The 20,367-nt window shown below is 45.3% G+C and overlaps 1 protein-coding gene across 2 annotated transcripts in view; it reads right to left on the bottom strand.

Annotated features, from left to right (window-relative positions):
- The window catches only part of LOC137335696 (GDNF family receptor alpha-2-like), a 259,802-nt gene that overhangs the window by 105,027 nt on the left and 134,408 nt on the right, over positions 1-20,367 (bottom strand). The gene's annotated exons all lie outside the window — the stretch shown is intronic.

The raw sequence follows: 20,367 nt of genomic DNA, 5'->3' as shown, positions 1-20,367 counted from the left end.
CGATCTCAGCCTTGAACATATTCAACAACTGAGCATCCACTGCCCTCTGGGGTAGAGAATTCCAAAGATTCACAACCCTCTGAGTGAAGAAATTCCTCCTCATCTCAGTCTTAAATGGCTGACCCCTTATCCTGAGACTATGTCCCCTAGCTCTAGACTCTCCAGCCAGGGGAAACAGCCTCTCAGCATCTACCCTGTCAAGTCCTCTTAGAATCTTATATGTTTCAATGAGATCACCTCTCATTCTTCTAAACTCCAGAGAGTATAGGCCCACTCTACTCAACCTCTCCTCATAGGACAACCCTCCCATCCCAGGAATCAATTTAGTCTTGTTTGAATCTTGTGGGCTTGAAGCTTTGGAAAAGGCTCTTAGTGCTGTTGCCCCATTGGTGGATAGCACCTAGATCAGAACAACTTGAGGTATCTAGGAATTAACAGAAGCGGGGATTGAAACTTGATAGTACTCCTGAGGCTGCATAGTTCACGAAGGCAAAAGCTCATACTCCCTGCAGTAAGCCATCAAACTGTGTGACAACAATTCCTGTGTAGCAACAGGAGTAGACCATTCAACCCCTCCAGCCTGTTCTACCATTCAATCAGCTCATGGCTGATCTGTACCTCAACTCCATTTACCCACCTTGGTTTCATAATCCCTCAATATCCTTACCTAACAAAAATCTATCGATCTCAGTCCTGAAAGCTCCAAGTGTCCCCCAGTGTCCACAGCCTTTGGAGAGAGTCCAGATTTCCACTACCCTTTGTGTGAAAAAATGCTTCCTGATTTCACTCCTAAATGGCCTAGTTGGAATTTTAAGTTTATATCCCCTTGTTCTGGATTCCCCCATCAGAGGAAATAGTTTTACTGTGTCTACCCTATCAAGGCCTTTTATTATTTTGAACACCTCGATTAGATCACCCCTCAATCTTCTAATCTCGAGGGAATACAAGCCAAGTTTATGCAACCTTTTAAGCCCTGGTATAATTCTGGTGAATCTGCAATGTACCCCCTCCAAGACCAATAATCCTTCCTGAGGTGTGGTGCCCAAAACTCAATGCAGTACTCCAGATAGGGTCTGACCAGGGCTCTGTACAACTGAAAGGAATCTTACAACACCAGGTTATAGTCCAACTGTTTTATTTGAAAATCACAAGCTTTCAGAGGCTTTCTCCTTCGTCAGCTGTACAACTGAAGCATTGGTGTTTCATATTGAGAACGATACATAGAGATGTCATTGTGATTGTTCTTTTATTACAACACATCATATACATTACATTGGCTCCTGGTCCACCAATGCCTCGATTTTAAAATTCTCATCCTTGTGTTCAAATCTCTCCATGACCTCGCCCCTCCCTATCTCTGTGACCCTCCTCCAGTCCTACAACTCTTCGAGATCTCTGCGTTCTCCCAACCTTGGCCTCTTGTGCATCGCCCACTTCCTTCGCCCCACCATTGGCGGCCGTGCCTTCAGCCGTGTCTAGGCCCTAAACTCTGGAATTCCCTCCCCAAACCTTTTCTGGCCTCTCTCTCCTCCTTTCAGACTCAGTTTAAAACCCAACTCTTCTGACCAAGCTTTCGGTCACCTGTCCTAATGTCGTCGTCTTCTTTTGTCCGGTGTCTAATTTTGTCTGATTACGCTTCTGTGAAGCTCCTTGGGAACGTTTTACTACGTTAAAGGTGCTATATAGATGTTGTCACACTCAGAGTATGCAGTGCAGATGATAGTACACTGAGGTAGTGAGTTGGTTTTACTGTATAGCCGGATAACGGATGATCCTAGGCACTGACTCCAGATCATGGCGTTGGTGTTGCTGCTTGATCAATTGGCCCAATGGGTCTTAGTTGTGGCACGAGGGCGCTGGCAGTTAACCTATCCAAACGAGGTGCGACACTTGCCAGACGCTTGGTGTGCAACGTGTGTGGAAGCTGCTTTTGGCCTGCCAACCAGCCGCTGACAGCGAGCCAGCAACGGTCGGGGGGTGGGGGGGGGGGGGCAAATTCAAAAGAATTTCTCCTGGTTCAGCTACAGGGACACGTCACTTTCTTGGACTGGGCGACCATCTATAGCAGGGGTAGGAGAGAGGCAACATTTATTCAAGTTGTAAAATGTTTCTCGCACTGACAGGTCCGATCAAATTTCTCCTCATCTAAACAATTCCTTTCACTGCAGTGTTACCATTGGTGGCTACAACGGCAATGAAATCCGATCCCAATTAAGATCAAATCTACAGAGACCATTGTGAGGGAGTTGAATTAACAGTGACAGGCCCTGGGCCTCTTCAGCAAGCTTAGATAGTGCAGAAAAAAATGTAAATGCTGGGAATTTGAAGAAAAAACAGAAAATTCTGGGAATGCACAGCATCTGAAAGATGGGTTCATATTTCGGGTAGTCACTCTCTCAGTGGCTCTGCATTTACTCGATGAATACCTGAGCCATTTGGAGCAGAAAGATTGATTCCAAGATGAGCTGATCTCAGCCAGGGCAAAGGTAGGGGTGTTACAATTGGCCTCAGTACCCCTGAGGTAGGGAAGGGGGTAAAAAGCCAGGGTTGCCCCTCCCGATTGATACGCGGTAACTCCTGTTGGAGGTCTGTGTGTGGTCGTTGAATTCGGCAATGGTGCCAATCCACAGTCGGAATTCTATTAATGAGGCTCACCATAAATAATTGTCGTTTTAGGTGAGGTATGAGAGAGGGGGATGAGGAAAGAACAAAGTGCTTCACAGCCAGTGAATTACTTTTGAAGTGCAGTAACTATTGTTACATAGGCAAACGTGGCAGCCAGTTCGTGCACAGCAAGTGAGATCAATGACCAGTTAATCTGGTTGTTGTGTTGTTGGTTGAGGGGCTGAATGTTGTCCAGGACACTGGGAAGAGTCCCTCAGTACTGCATTGCCAGCCTAGATTGAATGCTCAAGTCTCTGGACTTGACGCCACAATCTTCTAACTCAGAGACAATGAGCGTTACCAACTGAGCCAAACTGGCATTTAGAGTGAATTGATAAGGAAAAAAAGACATTTTCAATAGGAGACTAAATCAGAGCTTGTTTCTTGTCATGTCAACTTCATATGTTAATATAGCTCCTCACACTGTTGCATTCGGTAACTCCTCTGCATCAGTTTCCCCGTGTTACTCAATTGCAAAAAAGCTATCTCGTAATTAATGTAGTTCTTGTTACCTGTTTAGTTTTAAAATGAGACTTGCTGAGGAGACTCCCACTGTACAATTCAAGCATTCCCCACACTCCTCCCTGTAGGAATAATTGGTCAGGATTCAGGCTTGTGTCCAGCGTTTATAATACGTGATGCTTAATTTGGCTCTGAGTCCAACATATCACTCCACGTGATATCAAGAAACGGCTGAGTGCACTGGATACAGCAAAGGCTATGGGCCCCGAAAACATCCCAGCTGTAGTGCTGAAGCCTTGTGCTCCAGAACTAGCTGCGCCTCTAGCCAAGCTGTTCCAGTACAGCTACAACACTGGCATCCACCCGACAATGTGGAAAATTGCCCAGGTATGTCCTGTCCACAAAAAGCAGGACAAATCCAATCCGGCCAATTACCGCCCCATCAGTCTGCTCTCAATCATCAGCAAAGTGATGGAAGTTGTCGTCGACAGTGCTATCAAGCGGCACTTACTCACCAGTAACCTGCTCACCGATGCTCAGTTTTGGTTCCGCCAGGACCACTCGGCTCCAGACCCCATTACAGCCTTGGTCCAAACATGGACAAAAGAGCTGAATTCCAGAGGTGAGGTGAGAGTGACTGCCCTTGACATCAAGGCAGCATTTGACCGAGTGTGGCACCAAGGAGCCCTAGTAAAATTCAAGTCAATGGGAATCAGGGGGAAAGCTCTCCATTGGCTGGAGTCATACCTAGCACAAAAGAAGATGGTAGTGGTTGTTGGAGGCCAATCATCTCAGCCCCAGGGCATTGCTGCAGGAGTTCCTCAGGGCAGTGTCCTAGGCCCAACCATCTTCAGCTGCTTCATCAATGACCTTCCCTCCATTGTAAGGTCAGAAATGGGGATGTTCGCTGATGATTGCACAGTGTTCAGTTCCATTCGCAACCCCTCAAATAATGAAGCAGTCCGAGCCCGCATGCAGCAAGACCTGGACAACATCCAGGATTGGGTTCATAAGTGGCAAGTAACATTCGCGCCAGACAAATGCCAGGCAATGACCATCTCCAACAAGAGAGAGTCTAACCACCTCCCCTTGACATTCAACGGCATTACCATCGCCGAATCCCCCACCATCAACATTCTGGGGGTCACCATTGACCAGAAACTTAACTGGACCAGCCATATAAATACTGTGGCTACAAGAGCAGGTCAGAGGCTGGGTATTCTGCGACGAGTGACTCACCTCCTGACTCCCCAAAGCCTTTCCACCATCTACAAGGCACAAGTCAGGAGTGTGATGGAATACTCTCCACTTGCCTGGATGAGTGCAGCTCCAACAACACTCAAGAAGGTCGACATCATCCAGGACAAAGCAGCCCGCTTGATTGGCACCCCATCCACCACCCTAAACATTCAATCTCTTCACCATCGGAGCACAGTGGCTGCAGTGTGTACCATCCACAGGATGCACTGCAGCAACTCGTCAAGGCTTCTTCGACAGCACCTCCCAAACCCGCGACCTCTACCACCGAGAAGAACAAGAGCAGCAGGTACATGGGAACAACACCACCTGCACGTTCCCCTCCAAGTCACACACCATCCCGACTTGGAAATATATCGCCGTTCCTTCATCGTCGCTGGGTCAAAATCCTGGAACTCCCTTCCTAACAGCACTGTGGGAGAACGTTCACCACACGGACTGCAGCGGTTCAAGAAGGCGGCTCACCACCACCTTCTCAAGGGCAATTCGGGATGGGCAATGAATGCCGGCCTCGCCAGCGACGCCCACATCCCATGAACGAATAAAAAATATATAAAACCAACTCAATTAAAAAGACCCAGATACAATTCAGCCTCTAGCACTAACTGAACACTGTTCAACTCTCACCTCATCCCAAAGATTCTGAGAACTATATGATCTGACATATTGCTAACTACTTTGCTTCATTACAACTATTCAGTCAAGGATAACTGGGGGTGATCTCAAATAGAACTCCTTTATCCAGAGAGTGGTGAGAATGTGGAATTTGTTACTACAAGGGGTATTTGAGGTGAATAGCATAGATGGATTTAAGGGGAAGCTAGATAAACACACGAAGGAGAAAGGATAGAAGGATATGCAGATAGGGTGAGATGCAGAGGGGTGTGAGGAGACTCGTGTGGAGCATAAATACCAGCACGGACCAGTTGGGCAGATTGGCCTGTTTCTGTGCTGTACGTTCTATGTAACAATAAGTTGCTTTCAGAGTTACAATAATGCAGCAATACCTCGGTTCAAATTAACAAAGCACAATAGCAACATTCAGTTTGCAGGGTTACTGGATATAGTAAGTAAAACCGACCCGTTCTCAGTTTCTGTAGCAACCTGACATATAACAATCAGACACTTTCAAATCTGCAGCTTGATCGATGTTAATATAAAGACAAATGACCTTTATGATCAAGTAGCAGTTTGACTGATGCTTAGAAACAGGGCATCTTCCTTCACTATTTTACTAGCCCTGGCCTCTCAGTCCCATCTTCAGTGAGTCTTTATTCTTTTGCTCCCTCATCAGTTCTATATTATTGAGTTACCTGTTGTATTGCACCATTCTATTTTGGTACTATTGGCCATTACAGCTACTTGGCAAAATATTCGAAAACATACTACTTCTGTCTACAGACTTCCACTTCTATATCAATAATAAATGTCCATTGATTTGGAAATGAAAATTGGGCAGTTTCTATAACGGGTGGGTGATCTTCAAGGCCAGTTTTATGCCCAGGCAGTAAGTTGAAAGTGTACCCCTACCTGCTCAAGTAATTATCCTGATATACACATTGAATTGAAGTTTGGTACTTTGCATGTTATTGTCGATAAAACAGTCTCCCAAGACTTCATCGAGGAGAATTTCTGATTGAAATTCATGCATGAACACTCCACACGCTCATACTACATTCCCTTCGAAGAAGAGCAGGAGAGTTTTCCCTGGTGTCCTGGCCAATATTTATCCCTCAACCAATATCACTAAAAACAGATTATCTGGTCATCATCACATTGCTGTTTGTGGGACCTTGCTGTGCGCAAATTAGTTGCTGCGTTTCCTACAGTACAATCGTGACTACATTTCAAAAAGTAATTCATTGTCTGTAAATCGCTTTGGGACGACCTGAGGTCGTGAAAGGCACTATAGAAATACAACTTTCTTTCTTTCCTGTGTGTACTATTTTTGGACAGGTGTTCACCAGTTTATATTAAATTCGCTCCGGCTTGCGTACATCTAGCACACACAAGAATGCAGAACAAGTCCACTATGTGAACTTCAATCAGAATTTCTATCCTTACATTATCCAGACTTGTCCTAACACAAAATGGTGCCAAACGTCTGATTGAGTCTCTTTCCCTTTATTGTCTCAAGTGAATCTGTTAGTGGTCGCCTTATTGTCTCCATACCGACAGCCTTATAATGTCGGGTTTACTACAGCTTTTGCTACATCCTGCACCACATTTGTCAGGCTGCAGAGTAAATCCTAGTCACGTTCTTCATCTAAAGATTACAAAAACAGAACATGTTGGTTATTGCTTTGCATCATTAGCTGTGAGAAAACATTGCAAAGATCAATTTTTCAAAATGTTATTAACACAGGTGACAATATGCTCTCAGTGAATCAACAGATGGATTGCAAACTAAGCTGTGTTCACTGCAGCACTGGAGATAGGGGGAAGAGAAGAATGAACAACTAGTGCCATTTGTTGCCTGTTGAGTTCTTTAGTTTATGGGCTCGCCAATGGCAGACAGTAGTCCCTCTTACTGGATTAGGGTAGTAGCTATGGTACTGCATTATTAACCCAGCGGTTAAGAGTTCAAATCCCATGTTGGTAAGTTGTGACAGTGAATCCAATACATCTGATAATTTTAAGGCTGGCACCAGAAAGAAAATGACCATAAAAGCTACCAGATTGTCATAACAATCCAACCTGCCCTCCCCTCCCCACCCCACCTGTTCTCACCTAGGCGTGACTCCAGTCCCATATTACATGGTTGACTCTTAATGGCCTATAAATGGCCTAGCAGGCTTTCAGTTGTTTGAACAATTTCAAACTAGGGATGGGCAATAAATGCTTCATTGCCACCGTCGCCCACATCTCACAAACAATGGGTGTAATATCCCTGTCTGCCGTCAATGGTACTCAGACGAAGATACAATGAAATGTATTGGGTGGGAGCACATTGCTGTCAGTGGCACCATGTTAAGTGTTCAACTTAGTTGCTTCGATCCAAAACTCTGCAGTTCCCTCCCTCTGCCTCAGTGTCCATTTCCCCCACGCCTCTGTGACGTACCCGTGGGATATTTTTCTACATTAAAGGCACTTTATAAAGGCTGCATGTGGTGACACTACAAGTCTCGGCCATAAAGGAGATGATTGGGTAATTCCCCCGTCAATCACGCCTGGAGACCGCACTGCTGTAAGTGACTGGGATTGATTTTAAGCACATAATTTGCTTTACGTAACTATCCTCCAGTCACTGCATTTTGCTGGAAAAATAATCCTGCTTTGATCGGGAGACTTTGCTGTGGTTTTGGTCACAAGTCCTGTTTGCTGTATTTCAAAGAGACTCTGTTTAAATAGACTCTGTTGGCAGAGTAAATAGACCGTTTGCTGTCGTGCACTGTTTAAATAGACTCTGTTTGCTGTAAGTCCTGCCAGAAGTCCGGCCCTGCCTACAACTCATTGGCTGACACAGTGGTGTCAATGCTCACTTTGCTGTATGAATGCAAGTTTTTGTTTTTTTTTGTAGTCAGACAATTAGAGTACTGCTCTTCCTCCAGATTCACAGGAGGCTTTGCTCAATTCTCAACCTTATGCTTCATATATTTTTTCACATGCTATTTTTCTAGGTACAAATAACAAATGTTGGGTCATTTGATATTTGTGGAATCAAGTTTCGAAGAGCTGATGTCTTTTATAACTTGTTTAATTCAAAGCACCTGTTTATTCTGGAACAGCGAAACTCTGAGAGCTTCCCCACCTCCAGACTCTCCTCTGAGGGTGAACATTCCAACTGATTCTTGGTCAGATTATTTGTTAAATAGCTTTTGGCAGGAAGGATAGAATGCAAAAACATGGTGCAAATTATGTATCGCTCCACCTGAGTCACTCCAGAGAGCAGTAAAGTAGAAATTTTGTTTTAATGAACAGTTTCTCGGAGTGTGTTATTCCCTGCGAGACGTTAAACCGAGGCCCCGTCTGCCCCTTCAGGTGGACCGTAAAAGATCCCATGGCACTACTGGAAGAAAAGCAGGGGAGTTCTCCCCGGTGTCCTGGGCAATATTTATCTCTCAGCCATCATCTAAAATCAGATGCTCTGGTCATTTCATCTTATTGCTGTTTGTGGGACCTTGCTGTGCGCCAATTGGCTGCCGCGTTTCCTACATTACAACAGTGACTACACTCTTTTTTTTAAAAAGTACTTCATTTGCTGTAAAGTGCTTTAGGACGTTCTGTGGTTTTGAAAGGCACTGTATAAATGCAAGTCTTTTTCTACCTTTCTATCTTTCTTTTCTTTCTTTCATGTTATAACATTTAAGAAAGGCCGACTGAAACTTCTTCAAAGGACGGATTGATTATCGACCTGGCTCAATTTCAAAGAATGTCAGGGTAACGTCTTGAGCCAATTGCCTTCAAAGGCTGCCGATCTTGGGAAAAATATGTTTGACAAATAATGTATCAGGAGATAGAAAACTAGCAAATTTCCCTTAGCATTGCTTGAGCCTAGTCTGGGGTCTAAAGTGAGCAGCCTGCGATCCGAAGGAGCAAGTTAGCCTGTGCATTTAAGACCACTGCTCAAGTACAGAAAGTACCTGACTACTTCAATTAAATATTACCAATTTGGACCACTTCCCCACAAGATGTACTAAAGTGCTTCTTGGTAGAGAATTAGTCTAAATGGGCACATCCGAGTAATTACACCTTTTTTGTAAGTTTCTGGCTCCAGATCAGAAAAACCCAGCATTAAATAGCTTTATTTCTCTTTTTTTAGAAAAATGTTATTTTGAATCCAGATCGAGTAGATAGGGAGAAACTGTTTCCACTGGCAGGGTGGTCGATAACCAAAGGACACCGATTTAAGATAATGGGCAAAAGAAACGGGGGTAGTTAAGAATTGTTTTACGCAGCGAGTTGTTATGATCTGGAATGCACTGCCTGAAAGGGTGGTGGAAGCAGATTCAGCAGTAACTTTCAAAAGGGAATTGGATAGATACTTGAAGGGGAAAAAATTGCAGGGCCATGGGGAAAGATTGGGAAAGGATTGGGACTAATTGGATAGCTCTTTTCAAAGACCTGGCACAGGCACGACGGGCTGAATGGCCTCCTTCTGTGCTGTATGATTGTATGATTCTATGATTTATAACAAAGTGTGACACTTTGAAGTGTAACATGTAGAGTGAGACACAAATATGCTACACACCAGATGTGTGTGCTTGTATATCTTATATATAAAAAATAACGGGGATTAAACCAAAATTTGGTGCTCTAAGGTTTTTTTTGAAGGTCTATCCTCTTCATACACAACCACTGACAAGTGATTTTTAAAAAGTTGACGTCATTGATTTTACAAATTTACCATGAATCGTAGTTAGAAGGCATGATAGTGACACCTAGTGACAGAGAAAGCAATGCAGCAAACCGTTGTGCTTTTGTTCTGCATATTGCTGCATATTGTGGGTAGTGACTGGAATGGTGTTACGATGGGTGGTTTCTTGGTTTTCAACCTGGTGGTGATAGTGCATGTACGGCTAACACTAGTCAGGGCTTAACCCACCCATCAGGAAAAGGACCAATAAGTAGAACAAGTCCATGGTCTTTGTCTCTGCTCAAGGTACAGGTGAGGGAGGCCATTCAACCCATCTAGCTCATCCTTGCAAAAATCCTCCCATCATAGCATCCAATGACTCCTGAGTTTTTGCCTCCACTTCCCTACCCAGAGCACATTCCAGGCACTGAACACTCTTGTGTGCAAAGAGGTGTCTCCTGACATCAGTCCTGAACCTGACTTTTTCCCAGTCTGCACCTTTTTAACCCCTTGTCCTGGAGTTGAGCTTTAGCTTGAAATCGTGCCCAGAATCAACCTTTCCTGTTTTTGGCTATGTTATCTCTACTTCCTGTCTGCCTTTCCTGGCTGGGATTCCAGCCTCAGTGAGGAGAATGGACCATTTAAGGCACTCACAAATACAAAAAGAAATCTTCAACTGACAGGCCAACATCCACCTGTATGATGCGTCTACACAACTGGTAACACTGATAAAATATTTATAGGTATATCGTTCAACATTATAGCATGAAGGAATGATAAATTGTACCAAAGGGATTATGACAAGTGATACATCACTATTGAAAGCCATTTCATTCAGGTAACTGGGCCAGTTTTCTCCACCATTATTTTGAGAGAACGACTGGTGACAGCAGTTTCTAAGGATGATGTGCCACAAAACGTGTTACATTTTGGATGTTAGACTAGATCTGAAAGTCAGTCGAAAGCTGATCTCCAAAACCAAATTTCACCAGTTTTTCCATGGCAAACCAGCATTAATATAATTTTCTCTGTGCTGGCTGATGCAAGACTTGTAGCTCCAAGTCTTGTAGCTTCATTGCCAAGTCCCCTGTACTCCTCTCCACTCCCCAACATATACCACTCCCACATCAGCCAGTGATTTGATTTTTGACCGGAGTTATATTTTAAGAGAGCAGTTTGCCTGCCTAGATGTAAGCTTTAAAAAAAGATTCAGCTTACAATCGCAGAGCTGCCCTGTCCAGAGCAAGTCATGCAACCAAGGCAACATCTAACCAACCCATCCACACAGACTTCAATAACAGGCATGGATTACGAGGTTGGGTCTCAGTATAACTGGGGGACGTGTCATTGGTGTATTTATACAAGGCCATCCCAAAGTGCTTCACAGCCAATGATTTACTTCTGAAGTGTAGTCACTGCTGTTTTGCAGGCAAATACAGCAGCCAATTTGTGCACCAACGGCAATGACCAGATAATTTGTTTTTAGTGATGATGGCTGAGAGATGAATGTTGGCCAGGACACCGGGAGAACGCCCCTGCTCTTCTCTTACAAAAGCTGCAGTGGGATCTTTTTCCACTAAAGAGGCAGACAGGGCCTCAGTTTAGCATTTCATCCAAAAGATAGCACCTCTGACAATGCAGCACTCCACTGATACAGACGATGGCGGTGAATTTCCATTGGGCTTCTCACCATTTTTCCAGGGCTTCCACCAAAGGTATGGCACACAATCAGGACAACCCCCCCCCGCCGATATGCTGAAGTCATGAAGGGGGGCTTGAACCTACAACCTTCATAACTCTGAGGCAAGGCTGTTACCTTTTTAAGCTAAACTGACACTGAGTAAATAGGCACCCTAAATGACGACCCTGTTTACTGTACAGCACCTGGTAGTTTTGTATGGGCAGAATTCAAGATTGTGGCCTTTTTATTGCTAAAACCTTTACCCTATTGTACGGCATGTTTACCATGCTAAAATATATTTTCATTCATTGACAATCAAAGTGGAAAGTGTTCCATTCACCTCTGTGGCCACTCCTCAACTTAGGATTGCCAACTCTGGTTGGACAGATTCCTGGAGGTTTCAGCACATGACCTCTCGCCTCCAACCGCCCCGCCCCCACATTCCTACCATTGGTCGCCCGACATGTCCATCTTCACGGTGCACCGCCTTCCCACGCCAGTTGGAAAGTGAACAGACTCTTCATTACCCGATTGGATGATTCTTGACTGTCAGTCAAACATCTTTCCCCCCCCCCACCGTGTCCAATATTTTTAGAACTAGTAAACAAAGGTGTTCAAATAATTTTTTTTTAAATCACAATTTTTTTTAATGCCCCTATATAACGTTTCTCCTGGGTTGCTCACTGCAGTGTCCTGAAGATTAACCTTTAATTCCTGGAGATGCCAGGGCAATCCTGGAGGTTTGGCAACCGTACCTCAACTTGATGAGCATAAAAAAATTCCACACATTAAATCTAAAATTGGTGGACAGAAAATCATGGTGATCGCATGCCTGAATTCCAGATATGAGCTCCCAGATGGAGAGACTCCATGCCCGGATTTCATAAAATTAATGCTTTCATTTCAGTGCACAGAATAACCAAGGTTTATTTGCTAAGTTTAATTCTACATCTGAGTTGTGTTTATTGATAGCCAAAGGACTCTAGAGGGGACGATAAATGCTTCCTGCTCTTCTCCTTTATCTTCTTTTCCTTGGCAGTTTCCACACATCTTCCATTTCCACAAGGTGACTGCCAACTGGAAGAAGTATATAAAATGTATTTACCTTGATATATTCAGCTCTGGCATAATTACAGCCAGTTAGAGGTTGATTTAATTAAGGGCAGGTCTTTGCTCTGAATTCTTGAGGGAAAGGAACAAACTTCTGGAAAACTATCACACACAGCAGCACAGCTCCTAACTGAAATACTCACTGTGTTAAAGAACAACAGAGACGCACTTACTGTGAATCCAAGGAGTGAGAGTGAATTTTGGATGTAGGACAACCATAAGGCAAACATTATCCTTTCCAAGAAACAAGTGCTGAGAGCGCTGTGTCAGGGAGATACACTTGTTGCACAATCGTGACCAATGGACGAAGAAAGGAATGGTATGCACTGTTTGATTTCTGCATATAAAAATCATCCAGCTGTGCACACACACCCATCAGCAACATGGACCAAGTGTGTCTGACAAGAGCACGTTATCTAGGCTGACACTTCAGTGCAGTACTGAGGGAGTGCTGCACTGTCAGAGGTGCCGTCTTTCGGATGAAGCGTTAAACCGAAGCCTTATCCGCCCGCTTAGGTGGATGTAAAAGGACCCGTGGTACTTTTCAAAGAATAGAGAGAGTACTCCCAGTGTCCTGGCCAAGATTCTGCCCTCAATCAAACGTTAAAAGCAGGTCATAACGGCAGCAGCTGTTATAAACTGGAGGTGAAGGAATAGAACACGAGAGCCTGGTCTTCAGTTGCTTCCAAGCCTTTAGTCACAGAGATCCACATTATCCCCACCACACCCAAGGTAACCTCTCATATAAATAGATACAAGAGCATCCCCAATTGGTATGCACCACCTGAATACAATTAACACTAATTGATCTAAATCATATGGATACAATTAACAGCAGCTGCACTTCAAAAAGTAGTCAATTGGCTGTAAAACACCTTAATCTCTCTTGAGGACATAAGGTACGATATAAATACAATACTAGGCTTTTTCCTTAAAATACTCCAAAATTATTATTGTAATGACTGTGCACTTATAAACTTATTACAATTGTGTCTTATATTTTTTCACCCTCTTGTCTACCAAATTGCCTACAAGGCCGTTAAGTCTAATTGAAATGTGCACCATTGCACAGGGAAGGAGATGGGAATCGGCCCACAGTGATCGACAAATGAATGAGGCTCTCGAATCCCACGCATGCATTGACCCACTGCCAGTACACCTGTCAATTCACTCAACCTCATTAACCGGGCTGGCCCAGCGGTGAAATCACACCACTGACACAATACACTGTATGAAAGTAGTGTGTCCTTAGTCCTAATTAGAGTAAGAAGACACTTTGGGCAAAAATCAAAAAAAAACTTGCACATCAAAAAAGAACCTTTCTGATAATCCATTTTACATTTTTCATTGTGTCCTTCTTGTTTTCTCCTTTACCTCCCTCCGTCTCCCAGCTCTATCTCTGGCGAAGAGCTCAACAACTGTTTCTTAACCCACCTTTGCTGACTCACCAGCTGAGAGGGAAATGTGCAGGAGCGTCTTCGAGTGCCTCAGTGCACACTTTTCCCTCTTTTCAGCTGGTGAAGCACTCCTCGTATCGGCTCCAGTCCTTCTGTGAGAGAATTCCAGGTGTGAATGCACACTTACCTCTCTGCAGCATGAGTGTAATTTGCACACCAAAGCTATCCTGATACCTGTCCAACCAAAAAGATTAGATAGCTTGTTTTTGAAACAAGAAGAAACCAGATTTGCTCTGCGTCTCACCCACGCACTAGCTGCCCTGGGAGTGTTTGATGGGACAGTGTAGAGGGAGCTTTACTCTGTATCTAACCCGTGCTGTACCTGCCCTGGGAGTGTTTGATGGGACAGTGTAGAGGGAGCTTTACTCTGTATCTAACCCGTGCTGTGCCTGCCCTGGGAGTGTTTGACGGAACAGTGTAGAGGGAGCTTTACTCTGTATCTAACCCGTGCTGTACCTGCCCTGGGAGTGTTTGATGGGGCAGTGCAGAGGGAGCTTTACTCTGCATCTAACCCATGCTGTACCTGTCCTGGGAGTGTTTGATGGGACAGTGTAGAGGGAGCTTTACTCTGTATCTAACCCGTGCTGTACCTGCCCCGGGAGTGTTTGATGGGACAGTGTAGAGGGAACTTTACTCTGTATCTAACCCGTGCTGTACCTGCCCTGGGAGTGTTTGACGGGACAATGTAGAGGGAGCTTTACTCTGTATCTAACCCGTGCTGTATCTGCCCTGGGAGTGTTTGATGGGACAGTGTAGAGGGAGCTTTACTCTGTATCTAACCCGTGCTGTACCTGTCCTGGGAGTGTTTGACGGGACAGTGTAGAGGGAGCTTTACTCTGTATCTAACCCGTGCTGTATCTGCCCTGGGAGTGTTTGATGGGACAGTGTAGAGGGAGCTTTACTCTGTATCTAACCCCCTGTACCTGTCCTGGGAGTGTTTGATGGGACAGTGTAGAGGGAGCTTTACTCTGTATCTAACCCATGCTGTACCTGCCCTGGGAGTGTTTGATGGGACAGTGTAGAGGAAGCTTTACTCTGTATCTAACACATGCTGTACCAGTCCTGGGAGTGTTTGATGGGACAGTGTAGAGGGAGCTTTACTCTGTATCTAACCCGTGCTGTACCTGCCCTGGGATTGTTTGATGGGACAGTGTAGAGGGAGCTTTACTCTGTATCTAACCCGTGCTGTATCTGCCCTAGGAGTGTTTGATGGGACAGTGTAGAGGGAGCTTTACTCTGTATCTAACCCCCTGTACCTGTCCTGGGAGTGTTTGATGGGACAGTGTAGAGGGAGCTTTACTCTGTATCTAACCCGTGCTGTACCTGCCCTGGGAGTGTTTGACGGGACAGTGTAGAGGGAGCTTTACTCTGTATCTAACCCGTGCTGTACCTGCCCTAGGAGTGTTTGATGGGACAGTGTAGAGGGAGCTTTACTCTGTATCTAACCCGTGCTGTACCTGCCCTGGGAGTGTTTGACGGGACAGTGTGGAGGGAGCTTTACTCTGTATCTAACCCGTGCTGTAACTGCCCTGGGAGTGTTTGATGGGACAGTGTAGAGGGAGCTTTACTCTGTATCTAACCCGTGCTGTACCTGCACTGGGAGCGTTTGATGGGATAGTGTAGAGGGAGCTTTCCTCTGTATCTAACCCGTGCTGTACCTGCCCTGGGTGCGTTTGATGGGACAGTGTCGAGGGAGCTTTACTCTGTATCTAACCTGTGCTGTACCTGTCCTGGGAGTGTTTGATGGGACAGTGTAGAGGGAGCTTTACTCTGTATCTAAGCCGTGCTGTACCTGTCCTGGGAGTGTTTGATGGGACAGTGTAGAGGAAGCTTTACTCTGTATCTAACCCGTGCTGTACCTGTCCTGGGAGTGTTTGATGGGACAGTGCAGAGGGAGCTTTACTCTTTATCTAACCCGTGCTGTACCTGTCCTGGGAGCGTTTGATGGGACAGTGCAGATGGAGCTTTCCTCTGTATCTAACCCGTGCTGTACCTGCCCTGGGAGCGTTTGATGGGACAGTGTCGAGGGAGCTTTACTCTGTATCTAACCCGTGCTGAACCTGTCCTGGGAGTGTTTGATGGGACAGTGCAGAGGGAGTTTTACTCTGTATCTAACCCATGCTGTACCTGCCTGGCGAGTGTTTGATGGGACAGTGTAGAGGGAGCTTTACTCTGTATCTAACCTGTGCTGTACCTGTCCTGGAAGTGTTTGATGGGACAGTGTAGAGGGAGCTTTACTCTGTATCTAACCCATGCTGTACCTGTCCTGGGAGTGTTTGATGGGACAGTGTAGAGGGAGCTTTACTCTGTATCTAACCCGTGCTGTACCTGCCCTGGGAGTGTTTGATGGGACAGTGTAGAGGGAGCTTTACTCTGTATCTAACCCGTGCTGTACCTGCCCTAGGAGTGTTTGATGGGACAGTGTAGAGGGAGCTTTACTCTGTATCTAACCCCCTGTACCTGTCCTGGGAGTGTTTGATGGGACAGTGTAGAGGGAGCTTTACTCTGTATCTAACCCGTGCTGTACCTGCGATGGGAGCGTTTGATGGGACAGTGTAGAGGAAGCTTTACTCTGTATCTAACCCGTGCTGTACCTGTCCTGGGAGTGTTTGATGGGACAGTGTAGAGGGAGCTTTACTCTGTATCTAACCCGTACTGTACCTGTCCTGGAAGTGTTTGATGGGACAGTGTAGAGGGAGCTTTACTCTGTATCTAACCCATGCTGTACCTGTCCTGGGAGTGTTTGATGGGACAGTGTAGGGGGAGCTTTACTCTGTATCTAACCCGTGCTGTACCTGCCCTGGGAGTGTTTGATGGGACAGTGTAGAGGGAGATTTACTCTGTATCTAACCCATGCTGTACCTGTCCTGGGAATGTTTGATGGGACAGTGTAGAGGGAGCTTTACTCTGTATCTAACCCGTGCTGTACCTGCCCTGGGAGTGTTTGATGGGACAGTGTAGAGGGAGCTTTACTCTGTATCTAACCCGTACTGTACCTGCCCTGGGAGTGTTTGATGGGACAGTGTCGAGGGAGCTTTACTCTTTATCTCACCCGTGCTGTACCTGCCCTGGGAGCGTTTGATGGGACAGTGTAGAGGGAGCTTTACTCTGTATCTAACCCGTGCTGTACCTGCCCTGGGAGTGTTTGATGGGACAGTGTAGAGGGAGCTTTACTCTGTATCTAACCCGTGCTGTACCTGCCCTGGGAGTGTTTGATGGGACAGTGTAGAGGGAGCTTTACTCTTTATCTAACCCGTGCTGTACCTGCCCTGGGAGCGTTTGATGGGACAGTGTAGAGGGAGCTTTACTCTTTATCTAACCCGTGCTGTACCTGCCCTGGGAGTGTTTGATGGGACAGTGTAGAGGGAGCTTTACTCTTTATCTAACCCGTGCTGTACCTGCCCTGGGAGCGTTTGATGGGACAGTGTAGAGGGAGCTTTACTCTGTATCTAACCCGTGCTGTACCTGCCCTGGGAGTGTTTGATGGGACAGTGTAGAGGGAGCTTTACTCTTTATCTAACCCGTGCTGTACCTGCCCTGGGAGTGTTTGATGGGACAGTGTAGAGGGAGCTTTACTCTTTATCTAACCCGTGCTGTACCTGCCCTGGGAGTGTTTGATGGGACAGTGTAGAGGGAGCTTTACTCTGTATCTAACCCGTGCTGTACCTGTCCTGGGAGTGTTTGATGGGACAGTGTAGGGGGAGCTTTACTCTGTATCTAACCCGTGCTGTACCTGCCCTGGGAGCGTTTGATGGGTGCCTGAAGTGAAAACTGATCCACTCCCAGCACCAACATCAGTTAGTTTGTTTTTCAAACTTTTGAACACAAAATTCAGAGCAACTTCTGAATGTCTTGTACAGGAGCAACTGGCCAACTGGCCTACCCTTCACAGAAACAAGTCGTAAAAATAGCAACATGTAATTCGGGGCTGCCAATTGTTTTTTTAAATCTCACATCGCCAATAGTTTCTTGAATGTAAAATTTGGCAACATCACCCCATCACTATCGTCACTGCAACTGATACAGGAGCATTGTTGGCCCTCAATCACTTAATGCGCTCGTACTACGTTCCAGCGTGCACTATTTTTATACAAGCATTCCCCCCTTTCATGTCAATGGCCTCTATTAAAATAGCACACACAGGAATGTAGTCGGGGTGCATTAAGCGTTAGAATGGATGTTCTATCCAGGAGCCATTGACTTCAATTGTGAAGATAAGCAGGCTGCCGGTTCACTATAAGCCCGTTTTGTGCTACTGGCGTGGACCAATTTTACCCCCCCAATCTTACAGAAATGCAGTGTCATGGGTTCACGGACCTCTTTGTCACTAAGATTGAGGCCATTCGTTCAGCTACCTCTTCTGCTTCCCCCTTTTCTCCTTGCCCACCTTTATGGCCTCGCCCTTGCCTATCTACTCTAGCCATGCATCCCCTCCACCACCCCCCCCCCCCCAAACTCTCCATTCCTCTGACTCTCACCTTTTGTGCATACCCCTCTCCCTTCACCCCACTGTTGGTTTTCAGTCTACACTGGAATTTCCTCCCTAAACCGCTGCCCTTCTCCAGCTCTCTCCTCCTTTCAGACCCTCCTTGTAACACACCTCTTTGACCCAGCTTTTGCTCACCCTTCCTAATATCTCCTCCTTTGATTCGGCATCTGTTTTTTTGATTACATCTCGGTAATGCGCTTTGGGACATTTTTCTGCATTGGCGGCACTATATAGATGCAAGTTGTTGTTGTTGTGGGATCCTGTGCAGACATTGGCTGCATTTTCCTACATACAACAACAGTGACTGCACTTCAAAAGTAATCCATTGAGTAGCACTTTGGAGATGTCCTGAGAACATCATAAAGATGCTGCATAAATACTTGCCAGAAGTTCCATAAAGAATTCCGTGCAATAGGGATTCAATGCTGGGAACTGAAATCAAAATGGAAAACACTTGTCCTGAGGTTGTGAAAGGCGCTATATAAATTCAAGTTCGTTAGTTCGTTCTTTCTTTCTTTCTTTGCAGTGCAAGTCCATCGGTATCAAAGAGCGAAAAGACGGGTTAATGTTTCAGATGAAGGGGGCCGTACCTAAAATGTCAACCTGCCTTTTCTCTTTGCAGATGCTGTCAGATCTGCTATGTAATTCCAGCATTTTTTGGTCTTCTCTCAATATCCAGTTTAATTGACTTTCAGTTAATTGTTTTCCCCACCAAGGCCTGCAATAGCAATTCTTCATCACTGCAACTTAATCGGGGAATAAATCATGAAATAAACCTGTGCCAACTGTTCACCTCGTTATCATAGAAAACTGGCACAACCTTTGAAAATTCACAAAGGACCTTCGGAACACAAAGGATCAGCTCCTTGTGAAGTCCAGAATGGTTCAGTCAATAATTCTCAGTAGCACACTGTGTTCTGGCCAGACGTTTGCCTGGGCTCCAGAATCCAGGCAGTATTCAGCTGCAGTATCACATTTCTGCCTGAATCCTGCACTTTGTAGGTAATTGAGAATAGATACCCTGTAAATAGAGATCAAGTTGTAAAAGAACCTTGCAGCACATGGTCTTTAATATGAAGTTTGCCATGTTGAATTACTGCAGGTTGTAACTGATTTCAGATACTAAAGATTATTCAGCTACTCACTGTGGTTCATCTTTGAAGGCTGCTGGATTGAACTTTCACCTTTCTGTCCATCTGACTGATTTTAAAACTTTTGTCCCATGAGCTGTGCTATTGAATATAAACGTACTCGCATGCATTTGTGTGAGTGCGAGTGTACATCGAAGGGAATGGAAGTGTTCATCGAAGGGACTCGGAGAGTGTGAGAGGGAGCGCACATCGAAGGGAATGGGAGAGTGCGAGAGAGAGTGTACATCGAAGGGAATGGGAGTGCAAGAGGGAGTGTTCATCGAAGGGAATGGGAGAGTGCGAGAGGCAGTGTACATTGAAGGGAATGGGAGAGTGCGAGAGGGAGTGTACTTCGAAGGGAATGGGAGAGTGCGAAAGGGAGTGTACATCAAAGGAAATGGGAGAGTCAGAGGAGACATCCTCTGGCATTGCTCACGGTGTGCAGAGGTTACAGTGGAGTTACAACGCCATCTAGTAGTCACCAATTGCAACAACAATGTCACGGGCACCTGTTTACATAGGGAATTGCAATTATAACTGATTATATTGGAATTTTCAATATTAAATGTTGACATAAAAAGCATGATCAAAAACTTTACAACAGAAAGTGAAGTTTGTGGATGAAAAATGTGCGCATACACAAGATTTTTAATATAAAATTAAAAGAAATAGGAGCAGGAGTAGGCCATAGGGTCCCTCGAGCCTGCTCCACCATTCAATAAGATCATGGCTGATCTTCAACCTCACCTCCACTTTCCTGCCCGATCCCCATATCTCTTGGTTCACCATCTGTCCAAAAATCTATCCTTCTCAGCCTTGAA

The sequence above is a fragment of the Heptranchias perlo genome, chromosome 20 (genome assembly GCF_035084215.1).
Source record: "Heptranchias perlo isolate sHepPer1 chromosome 20, sHepPer1.hap1, whole genome shotgun sequence".
Lineage (NCBI taxonomy): Eukaryota > Metazoa > Chordata > Chondrichthyes > Hexanchiformes > Hexanchidae > Heptranchias > Heptranchias perlo.
This window is presented reverse-complemented; position numbering and strand designations above follow the sequence as displayed.